The sequence below is a fragment of the Trichosurus vulpecula genome, chromosome 1 (assembly GCF_011100635.1).
Source record: "Trichosurus vulpecula isolate mTriVul1 chromosome 1, mTriVul1.pri, whole genome shotgun sequence".
NCBI lineage: Eukaryota > Metazoa > Chordata > Mammalia > Diprotodontia > Phalangeridae > Trichosurus > Trichosurus vulpecula.
Window position 1 is genome coordinate 1,889,831 of NC_050573.1, and position 15,253 is coordinate 1,905,083.

The following is a 15,253-nucleotide window of genomic DNA, read 5'->3' on the forward strand; positions in this document are numbered from 1 at the left end:
AGAAGGATTTTATCTAGAGCATATCCTGATATTTACCGAATTCAGTCTAGTGGCAAAAATTATAGATAAAGCAAATTCCTGCCTATTTTTTCTTAGTAGCTATTATAAAACTTTTTCTCTCTCGAGTTCCCAGTTACCTTTTTTCCACTCGCCACATGAACAGTAGACTTCACCAAGAAAGTTGTAGTTATTTTTTTTAAAGCCTAGTCCTTCCTTTAGTCTTTTTTTTGCTACTTATTTTTTCTTTTAGTATATTTTTGATGCTTTTTGTTTTTATATCATTGTAATTTCCCTGTCCTTCCTTCTAGATGAAACCCTTCTTTGTGAAAAAAGAAAAACAAACAAATAGGGATGATATACAATAATGTATAAGCTGTTCTGAGACAGTCCATGAGCTTTCAGCTGTAAGGCAGAAATTTTGTTTCGTGATCTCCTAGATCTTCATTGGTTTTTTCATTTCTCGACGTTCAGATTCCTTTTTGTGATCTTTTGATTTACGTTGTTTTTATCCTTGTGTTGTAGTATTATTTTCATCTTGCTTCTTTGGCTCTGCACAAGTTCATTCAAGTCATCCTGGATTTCCCTGACTGCCTCATAATTAATCTGCACTTTGTAATAATATTCCATTAGCTTTACATTAACCGTAGTAAATTGGGACAACCTGATTAGAACTTGGCTCTTTCACTCTTCGGTATTCTCAGAATCCCTCTCTGCTTTCTTCTTCAGGATTCTGGGCACAGAGGACTCCTTACAAATACAAAATTCCCTGCCTCCACCCTTCACCCAGTCCCCTTCTAGGACCACATTCCAACTGTTATCTCTTCTTAGACTTCTTCAATCCATCTTCCACTGGCTCCTTCCAAGATGCTTATAAACAAGGTCACATGTCATCTATGCTAAAAAAAAAAAAGCCACCTTTGACCCACTTAGCCCTTGTTTCTAAGCCAAGTCTTCTGTTGAACCTGCTTCCTTGGAAGTCATCAGTGACCCAAATATAGTGGCCTCTTGTAAGTTCCCATTCCCCCTTTTCCCTCTGTGAATTAATCGTCTCTTTCCACTGCTTCATACTTTTACGTATTCTCTATTTCAGCTTCAGAAATATCCCACTTAGTTCTCCTGTCTTCTTTCCTCTGACTTTGCTCATTTCTTGATTCCTTAAATTCAGCAGCCCCCAAAGTTCTACCTTTGGCCCACCTTCTCTTTCCCTTGTACTTTTTCTGTTAGGAATCTCATCCAGCCCTGTTAGATTAACTAAGTAGTAAAAGACGAACTTGCCAGGAAAGGCTCTTCATGGGTTTCCCAGTTTTCCAGTTACTTGGTGCCCACATTCCTCTTATGATAAATGCATTCACTTTGGACATTGTTTTCATTCTACTTTAGTTTATAACAAACTTTTCTTGTTTTTCTGAATTCAGTTAACAGGCATCTGTTAAGCCCCTACTGTATGCCAAGCACTGTGCTACACTCAGAGGATCCAAAGACAAAATTGATAAATCCTTGCCCCCTAGGAGCTTACAGTCTATTGGAGGAAATCCTATATACAAAACACATACGATGTAAATACAAAGGAAGTGTCTAGGGGTTGGCAGGAGCTTTGAGGGTGGGGATGGAGATGGTACCAGAGTTGAACGTTGAAATTCAGCAGGGATTTTGAGAGGCAGAGCGGGAGAAAGGACAACATTTTAAGCTTAGGATTCAGCTAGTACAAAGGCAATGAAGCAGAATAGGAGTGGCTTGTAGGAGGAACAGCAAGGCCAGTTGGGCTGGACCACAGAGCGGGTAAAGTGGGATATTATATAATAAGTTTAAAAAGAGAGAGGAGGGTAGCTTGTGAACTGTGGAGTCTGTATTTGATTCTAGAGGCAATGGGGATCCATTGAAGCTTGTTCACAGGGGCATGGCATGGTCCAGAACTATTGTGGTCATCTGGAAGAGAGGTAATGAATGCCTGAACTCAGGGCATGGCTGTGTGAGTGAAATGAAAGACAGTGATTTGGAATATAAAGACAGAATTGACCCTATTTGGTTTTGTTGGGGGATGAGGGAAACTGAGGAGGAAAACACTGAGGCTTCGAACTAGACTAGACTGGGCAGTTAGATTGATGGTGATGCCTTTGATACTAATAGGAACATTTGGAGGAGGGTAGGGTTTGGCAGAAGAACAGACAGTCCTTTTTGGAAATGTTTCATTTGGGAGGCCTCTGGGACATCCAGCTGGAAATGTCCAGGAGCCGCTTGATGATTGTAGGACTGGGACCCAGTGAAGGGACCAAGGATGGGCAAACATCTGGAAATTCTTCACATCTGTCACTTGCTACCATACAATATTCCTCCACATTCATATGCCACAGTTTGTCTAGCTAAAATGGTGGATACCTGCTTTATTTCTGCTCTTTGCCTTCTTTCTCAGCAGCATTCTATTTCAAGGAATATAGAAAATATTGAAACCTTAGATTCAATAGACCTCAGCAGGAGGAGCACACTCCTAGGAGGATCGAGAATGTCACCTTAGCAGGGAGGGACACGTTACGGTTAATAAGAGGTGAACCAAGGCTCTGAAAGGCAAGTGCAATGAGGCTACGACCCAGACGAGGGAGTGAGGGTCTAATCCCTGAGTTTGCACTGGCCATAGGCAAGACTTTGCCCTGGATGCCAAGGCTGTCATATGAAGTGGAATCAACAGAACAATGGCTGGAGTCACTTGAGGGGAGGAGTAAATGTGGAGAAGGAGAAGACAAAGAGAGATGGTGGCCTGTAATTCTGGGGGAAGGGAGGGCTGTGCTCTTTTGGGCCTTGCAAGTGTCGTCCCTGGAGGCAGCACTTGGAGCTGTTTGGCTCATCCCTCTGTGATCTGGGCAGCCCAAATGGAGGGATGTGCAAGGCTTTAGTTGGCTCAGGTGATCTGGTAAGTCCAACACTGCCTCTGGGGCATGTGACTTCTCTAGGTCTGTCAGCCATGTCCTAGACCCCCATGCTTGAATCCACTAGCGTCCTTTGTGTTCTTCCCTCTCTTTTCACACATACACACGTGCACACATGCACACTCATACACACATGCATGTGCACACACACATACACACGTGTACACACGTTTTCCTGTCTTGTCCATTTTGCCCCCACGTTACTTCTTACATCTTTACTTGTTTCCCACTACCACCACCTCAGGAGAGGTCTTCATTATCACCTGTATGGATTGTTGTGATGCTGCCTCATAACCCAGCCCTAGCCCATTTTTCTCTGAATTTTTCACATTCAGCATTTCTTATGGTATAACACTATTCCATTACATTCACATACCATAATTTATACAGCTATTCCCTAATCAATGAACAGACAATGTGCTTCTAGTTCTTGGATACCACAAAAACATCATGGGTTTTTTGTATACATGGGACCTTTTCCTCTGTCCATGACCTCTTTGGGATTAAAGGTCATATAGAGTTTAGTGACTTGGTATACTTCCAAATTTTTTTCCAGAATAGTTGGAACAATTCACAGCTGCATGAATGGGTCCTTAGTGAGACTATCTTTCCATAGCAACATTTGCCACTCCAACATCTGCAAATTTGCCTTCTGACACCCTTTCAACTCTCATGCATGTGAGTTGAAACCCTAGAATTCACTGGAGGTCTTCAGGCAAAAGTTGGATCACCACTAGCCAGATGTGTTGTAGGGAGTATTTGTGTTCAGGTATGGGTTGGAATAAATGGACTTTGAGGTCCCTTTTCAACACCAAGTCTATGAAAGTGCTTTGTAAGTCTCAGTACACTTGCTACACATAACTGCTATTAATAGAAGTAAGGTTTTATTTCTGAGTTTTAATTTGCATTTCGCTGGTTATCAGATAATTTGAAATTTTCTTCAGCGGCTTGTCAATAATTTGGGCAGCTGTTTTTGAGAAATGCCTATTGTATCTCTGAAGAAAGGGGTCTTGCACTTCTAAAATATTCCTATAATTTCCATATCACATTGCTATGAGACCCAGACAGAGGAAGAAGCTGCCCTGAGCATTCTTGAAAGAGCCCTTGAATCCCCAGCTCAGGCAGGGGTTTGAAGCCCGTCTTTGTGACGAAGGCGTTCATGGCTGTGGTTTTCTGTGAGCCTCCAGCCAACAGGTACGCTAAGCCATCCTTGGGTGTGAGGAACTGCGACATGTAAATACCGGAGCCATTCAGTGGACAGTCCTTGGCTGGTGCAAGAGAGAATAGAAGGCTATCAACTTCTCCAACAGAACCGAGGGGGATGCTGTCACGCAGTCATCATCATCTGTTCAGGCTAGCCCTCACAGGCTGGCCTGTCCTGGATCCAAAAACCTCTCTATCTGTCCTTTCTCTCCTTCTGCCCACACAAGCCACCCCTCCGCTGTCCTGGACAGAGATGCTGCCTGTAGGGAAACCAACAAAGCCTCTGTTCCCTTCCTTCTCTCCCAAGGTAACCTACGTGTTGTTTCATAGCTTGGGCATCCACCACCCACCATGTTGCTATCCTGACAAGGAGGTCCATCTTCTCTGAGACATCACCCAAAGCTTCCTAACGAGTTATTGCATGCCTAGCAATTCAAAGGAATGAGCATTTATGACCAACTACTATGTGTCAGGCATAGAAAGAAAAGTAAAAATGCCTGCTCTCAAGGAGCTCATGGTCTGATGGTTACTATGCACAAAATAAGCAACAGAGGGAAGGTGTTAGAACCAAGGGGATGCAAAAGGCTCTCTGTGGAAGCACATTTTAGGTGGGACTGGAAGGAAACCAGGAGGTGGAGATAAGGAAAGAGAACATTCCAGGCACGGAGGACAGCCAGGGAAAATATCTGGAGTTGGGAAATGAGCGTTGTGGGTGAGGACAGAAAGGAGGCCTGGATCATGGAGTACACTGAAGATACCGGGACAAAAATGAAGCAGTCCCTGCCCTCGGAGGGCATATGTTCTGTCGGAGAAAGTGTGTGTGTGTGTGTGTGTGTGTGTGTGTGTGTACAAGATATATACAAAATACAAGGGAATTAGGGGGGTGGAGGGGGCACTAGCAGTTGTAAGGATCAAGAAAGACCTCATGTAGGAGGGGAAATTTGAACTGAGCTTTGAAAGAAACTAGGGATTCTAAAAAGCTTTGAGGAGGAAGACATTCCAGGGATGGGGGACAGCAGTGCATAGGTGTGGAGGTGGGACATGAAATGCTGCTGGTGAGGAGCAGAGAGAAGGCCAGTTTGGCTGCATCGAAGATCAATTAAAGGTTATAAAACAGGGGCAACTAGGTGGTGTGGTGAACAGAGCACCGGCCCTGGAGTCAGGAGGACCTGAGTTCAAATGCAGCTTCAGACACTTGACATACTTACTAGCTATATGATCTTGGGCATGTCACTTAACCTCCTCCCTCCAAAAAAGGGTTATAAAACACAGGGAAGAGTAGGTGGGTTCTGGGATTTAGCTGCCTAAGAAGTAATAGGGGGCCACTGGAGTTGAGTGTCTATGTGGCATTGTCAGACTTAGTTTTAAGAATATCATTTTGGCATGTGTTCAGAGGCTGGGTCAGAGGGGGAGGAGACACTTGGGGCAGAGAGGACTGTTAGCCTATTGCAGTAGTCTAGACAGCAGGTCACAGAGGTTGATTGAACCAGAGTGGTGGCCATGTGAGTAGAAAGAAGTGGGAGATAGAGGAGAGATAGAGGTAAAACAGAGAAAACTTGGCACCAGACTGGATTTGTGAGATGTTGGAGAGTGACAAATTCAGGCTGATTCCAAGGTTGAAAACCTAGGTGACTGGAAAGATGTCAATGCCTTTGGCAGGACCTTCACCCCTTCCACAGCTGGCCTTTCTCCATCACGGTTTCAATATATCATGGGTTGGCATAAGAAATTAAATGAAAATGGGGGGGGGAGTTTTGCAGAAGCCTTAGGCAATACGCAAAGGCCAGGGGATAACAGAAAAAGTTTAGAAATGCATCAAATATATGTATAGTTGTAATAGGAGGGCAGAGTTTATAATCTCAAAGAGGATCATAAACATGTCTGAAAGGTTCGGAACCGCCGGATATAAGAAACTCTCAAAGTAGAAGGCAGAAGAATCAAAACATATATTTAGGCTCCACAGTAACCAACCCATGAACCAGCAACCCCATTTTGATATATTGATCAAAAGCTTCCAGGGCCAATAAGTACGCCTTGAAAGAGTAACCAGGAGGCTACAGAGAAGCATGATTGCATAAAGCAAAATCATGCTTCCCCCTCTATGGTAAAAAGATTACCCACTGGCCTGAAGTCTTTGTTCAGCTTCCTCCCGTAGGTCAGCTCTGCTACTGGCAGCTCCTGCTTCAGCTGTGACTGCGCTGTAGCTGTGACTGGCTGTAGCTGTGACTGCGGCTGTAGCTGTAGCAGCCTCTGGCTCCAACGGGAGCTGCTTTTAACCATCCAGCTTCTGCGGGGGTGTAAGGTACGCCGGGGAAAGCACAGGTTCTTTCAATCTGCTTAAGCAAGGTGAAGGGGTTGACCGGGAAAGCACAGGTTCTTTCCATCACCTTAAGCAAGGGAAGCAAGGTGAAGGGGCCGACAAGCTTACTCCAGTCCAACATACAAACAGCATTCAGTTCAGGGGAAAAAGCCAAACTAGTCAAGGCCACTTGTTGACTAAGTACTAAGGAGCCCATTTTTGGTTGCCAACACAATAGTATTGTATAATATTGATGTATTTTACTTTTTAATACCATAATAATTCAGATTTCTCTGGTGTGGAGGAAGGGCCCAAAAATTTGATGGGAATTTATCAGATCGTGAGGGTGTATCATTCCCTGGGATGTGGAAGGGATAACTGTAATAGGGAAATTAAGAAGAGGGAAGGATGAGCAGGGAAGGATGAGGAGGGAAGGCAATAGTTGAACATGTTGAGTTTGAGACGTCTATTGGCTTTCCAGCTGGCAGTGAGTGACATGGGACTAGAATTCAAGAAAGTGACTAGGGTGCTTTTGATAGAGATGAGAATTAATCTATGAGAGCCGATGAAGTCATCATAATTTAGAGCGAGAAGAAGAAATGATTCAGAATAGAGCTTTGTAAATAATAATAACAAATCAATAATAAATAACAGTAATAGTGCTGGCAAAAAAATCCAGAAAAATCCCTAGATAAGCAAGGGTCCAGAAAGGAACACAGATGTCAAAATAACATTTGATTATTATCTTGTTACGTCAATCAATACATACATCTTGTACAACCAACAGTGGGATTTCAGGGTTTGGTGGCATATATGGTCTATCCTCATTATTTTTGTGTTTGAATTTTTCTTGATGACTACTGTTTAGAATTTTTAAAGACCCCTTTCTATTAAAATTTTGTAATACTTAATTTTTAAAAATTTTATCTGATCAAATGTTAAAACTTTTAAAATGGATGTCTTTTATTTTCATATTACATTTATTCAAATATATACTTGCCTCTTCCATACTTAGCTTTAAAAGGGAGAAGAAAAAAATTCAGCTTGTGAATGGCATCTGACATTGTGGGCAACATTGCAGTCACAGCTCCTTCTGCATGAAAGAGAAAGGAACATTTTTTAAACTTGATTATCACAAGAACAGCATCCCTATTCATTGCACTGTTCTTTTCACTTGCATTGTTTGTCATTGACTATGCCATCTTCCTTGTTCTCCTTACTCTGACTTCATTCCTAAAAATGTCTTCCCAGTGCTTCTGTGAATTTTTCATATTCACTATTTCTTATGGTGTCATAATATTCATTACATTCATATCCTACATTAGCTATCCCCCAGTCAATGGACCGCTGTAGGGATGCCCAAAGTATTTTGTTTCCAGTTCCTTGCTCCTACCAAAGAAACATGACGATGAATATTTTGACAGAATCTTTCTGTCTTCACTCTCCTTGGTTATGACATGCCTGGATATGCCTAGTAGTGGAAAGCTGGCATTAGACAGTGTGCACGTTTGTGTCACCTTTTAAAAGTATAATTCCAAATTACTTTCCAGAATGCTTGGACCAATCTGAACTCCAACAGGGAATGAAAATTCCTGTCTTCCCAAGCCCCTTTTAGCTTTGGTGATTTGCCATCTTTTGTCACCTTTGCCAATCTTCTGGGTCAGAAGTGAAACCCTGGAATTTGCATGGGCATTTTCTCTTTATTATTGATTAGGAGCAATTTTTCATATGGTTGTTAATTTTTTTAAAAAACAATCTTTTATTGATATTTTGTTTTTTACATTACCCAAGTATGTCTCCCCCTACAGCCCTCCAGCCCAGATCCAAATCCTTCCGTCTCCTGTATTAATTCCAAGAGGGTCAGGCAAGTTGCACGGCCCTCCCAGCACTAACTCTAATTATGAGTAACGATGGTTGTGCAGCTTCCTCTCACTGCATCCCTCCTCTGCATCCACTCTCCCTTCTCCGCTAACCAGAGTTGGAATGGCGGAGGCACGTGTTGTAAGTGAGCCAGGGAAGTGAGAAAGTGATGAGGTGTGGGAGAAACTTGGGAGTCCCAGCAGAGTTGGAGGACAGGGCTAGCAGGGGGTAGTGCTGCAGGGTTTTGCACAGCCTGAGTCTCTGAAATTGGGGAGCACATTGTATCCGTCCCTCCTTCTGGGTAATGGCAGGATGAGTCCAGACAGTGGGCCTTATATGAAGATGCCCGTTGCGACAGTCCAAGCTGGGTTTACTGCGTGCAAGCTTGGGGGCCGGCAGCACTGTCTCTGTAAAGTCTGGACCTCTGCTCATCATTTTCTCACTGCATGATGAGAGATGTTGCTTGGTGGCTAAGGTCCATGCTGTGGCAGCAGGGTGCAGGCTGGTGTTGGTGCTTCTGCTCTCTCAAACCAGGCTCCCCGGCCCCAACCTCTGACCAGTATGCATCCAGGTTGTATGTTTCTGCTGGAATTTTGGCTTTGTTTGGTGGGAGCCAATCAGCCAACTGTGCAGCCCCAACTCTGTTATGCTGGATGTTGGTCAACTGGAAGACCTGTTGGGCAATATTTTGGGGGGGAGCTATGAATATTGACTGTTGGTTTTGCAAAGACCGTATTACTTGAGCCTTGTACCCATTCAAAGGGGGAGGGGGTGCTGAAAAGAGGGCAAATTAAGGATGACAATGGTCAGAAGCAAAACACTTTTGAGGAGGGATAGTGTAAAAAAAAAGATAACAAAAGAAAATAAGATAGAGGGAAATACACAGTTAGTAATCATCAATGTGAATGAGATGAACTCACCCATAAAACAGAAGCAGACAGAAGGATGGATTAGAAACCAGATTCCAACAAGATGTTGCTTTCAAGAAACACATTTGAAATAGAAAAGCACAGATTTTGAGGAAAAAGCTGCATAGAATCTATCATGCAGTAGCTATAATAAAAAAGGCAAGGGTAGCAACCGTGATCTCATACAACAAAAAGAAAAATAGTCTACATTCAAAGGGATAAGCAAGGAAGCTACATGTTGCTCAAAGCTACCATAGGCAATGAAATAAATACCAATACTAAACATTTATGCGCCAAATGGCATTAACATCCAAACTCTTAAAGGAAAAGTTAAATGAGTCACAGGAGGAAATGGTAAAGTTATAGCAGGGGAGGATCGCAATTACCTCTCAGAACTAGGTAAATTTTACCATAAAATAAATTAGAAAGAAGTTAAGGAAATTAATAGGATTTTAGAAATGTTAGATGTGATAAACCTCTGGAGAAAATGTGAAGAGGAATAGGAAGGAGCATGCGCATTTAGGGTTTTCAGTGGTACGTGGCACATTCACAAAAATTGATCATGCATTAAGGCATAAAAACTTCACAAATAAATGCAGAAAAGTAGACGTATTAAATGCACCCTTTTCAAATCACAATACAATAAAAATTACTTTCAATAAAGGGCTATGGAAGCACGATTAAAAGTTAATTGGAAAATTAATAATTTAATCCTAAAAAAAAGTGAGTGGGTCAAAAAATAACTCATAGAAATAACTCCATGACCTGCCTACCTTTGGAGCCCTGCTGACAGAGCCCTGGTCCAGGGCAGTAGTGGGGTAGGGGTCTGAGTTCCCTCTCAGGAGTAAGGAGCTCAGCCTGCCAATCCGCCCCACCCCTCCCCGCCCCTTGCCTGGGTGCTGGATCACATGGAGCCTGGTTTTCTCACCTCATTTCTTCGGGGTGGTGGGGAGGGCTCTCAGGTAGCCCCTCCGGCAAATGGGAGCCCCTCTACACCTCTGTGATAATGCTTAGCCCCCAACAAACCAGATTTCTTCTAGGTTACTAGATTAGTTTCTGCAAATGGATTGTCAATGATCAAGTCCAGGATCCTCACCCAAGTCTGTGGAACAGCACCCTGTGGGTCACCATGCTGACCCTTCTGGAACGCCCCAAGCCATGACTAGGGCATTGTATCTACACATAGTGATGGAGTGGGAGAGGGAGAGACAGGAGGAAGAGGAGGGAGACAAGATGATGGAACAGAAAATGAAGGAGGAACAAAAAGGAAATGGAAGAAAGGATGTCACTGGAAGAGACCAAAAAACAAATCCTTAAACGGCAAGGCCTTAGAAGAGGAGAAGCACCAACTCTTCCTGCAGCTCGGGATAGTTTTCTATGTGGAGAAAAGGCGTGGTAAGGAGAAAGGGCCTTGACAACACTTACATTGGCAGCATACCATCAGGGTCTGGCTGTGCACACAGGGACACATCTCAGCATGTAGGCCATCCTGGAGGACACAGCAGGAATTCTTATGTCTGCCGATAGGGCCAAGCAGGCCCTGTTTGGACCTCAGGTGCTCACGACCCATCATATTCTGGGGTCAACAGCTTTTGCAGGAACCTGAGAACACAGGCAATTTCAAGGTGGTCTGGGAGTGGCCAATGGGGCAGCCCAGCCCCCACCTCACTATGGCCCTACCCAGCCCAGCTATCGTCCCAGCCAACAGCTCAGAGCCCTTTTCAGCTTTTCCTACTGTTCAGTACTTGTCCCAACCTCTGCCACAGTCCTGTGCAGTACACGGTCACTACCAGTCCACACAAACAGGGTTCCTGCAACCTGGCAATGCCCTGTCCCTTCAGAAGCAGCTGGAACATGCTAACTAGTAATCTGGCTTCTCTGATTCATCTTCTCTGCACCCCATACATCCCCAGGCTTTGCACCCAATCCCTGGGCTTTTAGCCACACTGCAGCTTCCTGTACAGATGCAACCATCAGGAAAGTCGAGCTTTGCAGCCACCAGCCAACCAGGCCCCCATCTCCCTTTTATTCAGCACAGCCATAACCAACATTTTTGTCACAAGTGACTTGACTCAGGGCGATGTCCTGCCTCCCCAGGTCTCCCAACTAATAAAGCTAAACTGCCATTTAAAAAAAAAAAGAATTCCATGAAAGATAATGACGACAATGAAACAACATATCAAAATTTGTGGGATACCGCCAAAGCAATACTTACGGGGAAATTTACATCTCCAAATGTGTACATCACTAAAAGAGAAAAAGAGCAGATCAATGAATTGGGCATGTAACTAAAAAAAGAAAAAGAAAAATAAAAAATACCCAGTTAAAGACAAAGATGGAAATCCTGAAAATTAAAGGAGAGATCAGTAAACTTGAAAGTAAAAAAAAAAAAAGCCATTGAGCTAATAAATAAAACTGGGAGCTGGTTTTATGATGGGGAAACAATAAAAAAAACAACCCACTGGCTAATTTGATGTTTTTAAAAAAAGAAAGAAAAAACCAAATTACCAGTATCAAAAATGAAAATGATAATTCACCAATCATGAAGATGAAATGAGAACAATTATTAGGAGCTATTTAGATCAGTTATATGCTAATAAAACTGACAGTTGAAGTGGGGTAGATGAATACTTAGAAAAATATAAATTGCCCAGATTAAGAGAAGAGGAAATAGAAACTGAGATCCAAGTACGGGCACCCAAGCACCCATCAATACCAATAACAAAAACAGTAAAAATAATATGATTATATGAATAGATGCAGGAAAAACTTTTGACAAGATACAGAACCCATTCTTATTACAAACACTTAGAAAGCATAGACATTAATGGAGCCTTTCTTAAAATGATCAGAAGTATCAGTATAAAGCCAAGGACAAACAATATCTATTTGTTGTTGTTCAGTCATTTTCAGTCATGTCCAATTCTTTGTGACCCCTTTTGGGATTTTCTTGGCAAAGATACTGGAGTGGTTGGCCATTTCCCTTTCCAGGTCATCTTACAGATGAGGAAACTGAAGCAAACAGGGTGAAGTGACTTGCCTAGGGTCATATAGCTAGTAAGTGTCTGAGGCTGGATTTGAACTCAAGAAGATGAGTCTGGATACACCTGGAGCTCTATCCACTGCACCACCAAGCTGCCATAGTGGGGATTAACTAGAAGCCTTCCCAGTTTATCAGGGGTGGAGCAAGGATGTCCATTATCACCACCATTATTAAACATTATCTTAGAAATGCTAGTTACAACAAGAAAACAAGAAAAATTAAAGGAATAGGCAATGAGGAAAGAAAACTCGCTTTGTGGATGATATGATGGTATACTTAGAGAATGCTGGCAAATCACCTCAAAAGCTAGATGAAACAACAGCTTTAATGAAGTTGCAGGATATAAAATAAGTCCACGTCCATCATCAGCATTTCTATATGGTACCAATGAATCCCAGCAAGAAGAGCTGGAAAGAGAAAGAGTTTAAAATAACTGCAGACCCATTTCCTGATCACTACTCCAGGGTGGAGAGGAGTGCTTGCCATCAAAAGGGAGCATTGGCCCTGAGGAACAATAAGGTTTCAATCTGCAAGGGATCAGGGGCTCTTCCTGGGTAAGGACTAGAAAACAGACATGCAGAGGAATGTCCAAACATCTACCCAGATCACACCACTATGGAAGTACCAAAAACTTCCAAACTACCAGAACTACCTCTAAAAATGTCAGCTTAAAAAAGTCTGGGGCTCGGGCCAGTGCTCCCACCCCCAATCCCAGGTGAGTAGAGACAATTTCAATACAAAGTTCAAATTCAACAGACTCCAGTCTTAAAGAGTTATTTTTGCATTAGGAGGTTACTATACAATACGTAAAGAGATAGTTGTCTGTTAGCCTGGAGACCTACAGTAAATAGCCAGTCAGTGTATTTTTTTCCCTTCTGGGTTGGAGTGAACTCTCATATATACGCTATTTATGTGCAATTCCAGAATGGGATTATTAATTTCTAGTGGTTGATTTTTTTTTTACACACCGTGAGTTTTAACTAGGAAAAAGAAAGACTAGGACGTTGAGTAATTATTTCTTGGGAAAGGTTTGGTAAACTCTTGTCAACCAATTGTTATTGCAACAACATGAGAGATACAATGATAACTATATCTAGCCCTAAGCTATGACAAGTGTGGCTTGCCATTTGAGGTGGAATCTCTTGGGACTGTAACTTGACATTGTTCTGAGTTTTGAATTCCAGTATACTTGTCTGAATGATCATGCAGTCAGTAATGCACCATTTGAGGGAAATGCCACAAGCTGTTCAAGGAGAGTGTGATCTAAGAATGGCTACAAATGGATGTTTGTGCCTGAGAAGATTGAGAAAATGGCCTTGCAAGGTAATGGCAGGATTCTCTTGCCTCGATTCCCCATTATGTTATTTCCTTTTTGAACAATAATGTGAAAGTTTGCTACATGGTTAGATAATTATGATTCTTATGAAAAAGTTAATTATTATTCTTACCTGAAATCAAAGATACCAAGAATACCTTATCCTGTTAAACATATGTTCAGCCACTCTATGTCCTTAGGATTAGGCCTAGAGGAACAATCTTGATGTTGTTATAACTACATCCCACCTTCTTCCTTTCATAGCATATTCTTCTATAGGTTCAGTTTTTTCTACTTTGTTTTAGTTTTTGTCCATGTCTATTTTATTCAGTGAGGTTTTTTTTTTAGGAGTTATTTTCTTCAGTATATATTTGTCTGCCCTACCAAGCTTTTAATTCTCTTTTTGTAATGTATAGTTCTCACTTTCACCCCAGTTTTTCCTCTACTACTCTTATTTGATGTTAAAAATCTTTTTAAAAGAGTTTTAGCTCTTCTAGGAATTCTTGTTTGGCTTGTGTCCAATGTGCGTTTTTCTTTGAGCTTTTACTTGTAGACGTTTTCAAGTTATCTAATTATGAGTTTGTATCTTAAGCTTCCTTGTTATTATAGTAGTTTTAATGGGTAAGTTCTTTTGTTGTTGTTGTTTGCTCATTTTGCCAGCCTGTTTTTTGACTTTGGAATTCATGTTAATGTTGGGCCTTGCTCATCAGAGGGAGTGGGAATATCTGGCCTGGTCTTTTGATCTTTGTCTTTCTGCTTCCTGAGGGACCCGTAGGTTTTTGGTGCTTCAAAGATGGTGTGATCCTGGGAGAGTTCTGGTCACTGCCATCTTGGTGTGTACTTTGGTCCTTACCTATGTAGGGCTCCTACTCCCTGGTGACTGCACCTCTCTGCCCTGAAACCACAACTAGAACTGGTTAATAGGCAATAGAGTTGCCAAACAGTGCCTGATCTAGTGCCTTGTACTAGGAAAAGGGGCCCCTGGAATCTGTTTCTGACCAGCTGTTCAATCCTTGTACTATCCCTGGGTACTGAGCACTCCCATTGCTGTTGCTGATGCTGCCACCATCCTCTAAGCTCTATGGCTGGCCGGTGCTATTTCCACATGGCCACAATCCAGGGAAGCTCCTACCCCTGACTCCTTAGATCTCTCCAAGCTTCTCTAGGCTGGAAAGATTACTCACTGTGACTTTCTATTGTTTATTCCACTCAGAATTTGGTTTGATGCCCTTTTTAAAGTTGTTTAGAAGGGCATATAGGAAAAGCTAGGCAAAAATGATCTCTTAATTGTGACACCCGGCTCCACCCCCTCTTAAGTCCTTCAAAATGGTTTTCTTTACAATGTTGCTGTATAAATTATTCTCCTGGATCTGCTCGCTTAACTTTACATCAGTTCATCCAAGTGTTCCCAGGTTTCGTGGACATCATCCTTTTGTCATTCCTTAAAGCATATTACTATTCCATGATATCTATATAACATTGTTTGTTCAGCCATTCCCCAGTGGACTGGCATCCCTTTGGTTTCTAGCTCTTTGCCACAACAAAAAGAACTGCTACAAATGTTTGTACACGTGGGTCCTATTCTCTTTGATTTCTTTGAGTTATAAAGTTAATAATGATGTTTTTGAGTCAAAAGGCACAAACAGTTTGACGACTTTGTGGATACGGTTCCAAATTAAGTTTCCAGCATAGCTGAAGTAGGGA

The 15,253-nt window shown here is 42.3% G+C and overlaps 1 pseudogene; it reads left to right on the forward strand.

Annotated features, from left to right (window-relative positions):
- Window positions 1-10,320: 10,320 nt before the first annotated feature.
- LOC118842517 lies at window positions 10,321-11,257 on the forward strand (annotated as a pseudogene).
- Window positions 11,258-15,253: the final 3,996 nt, after the last annotated feature.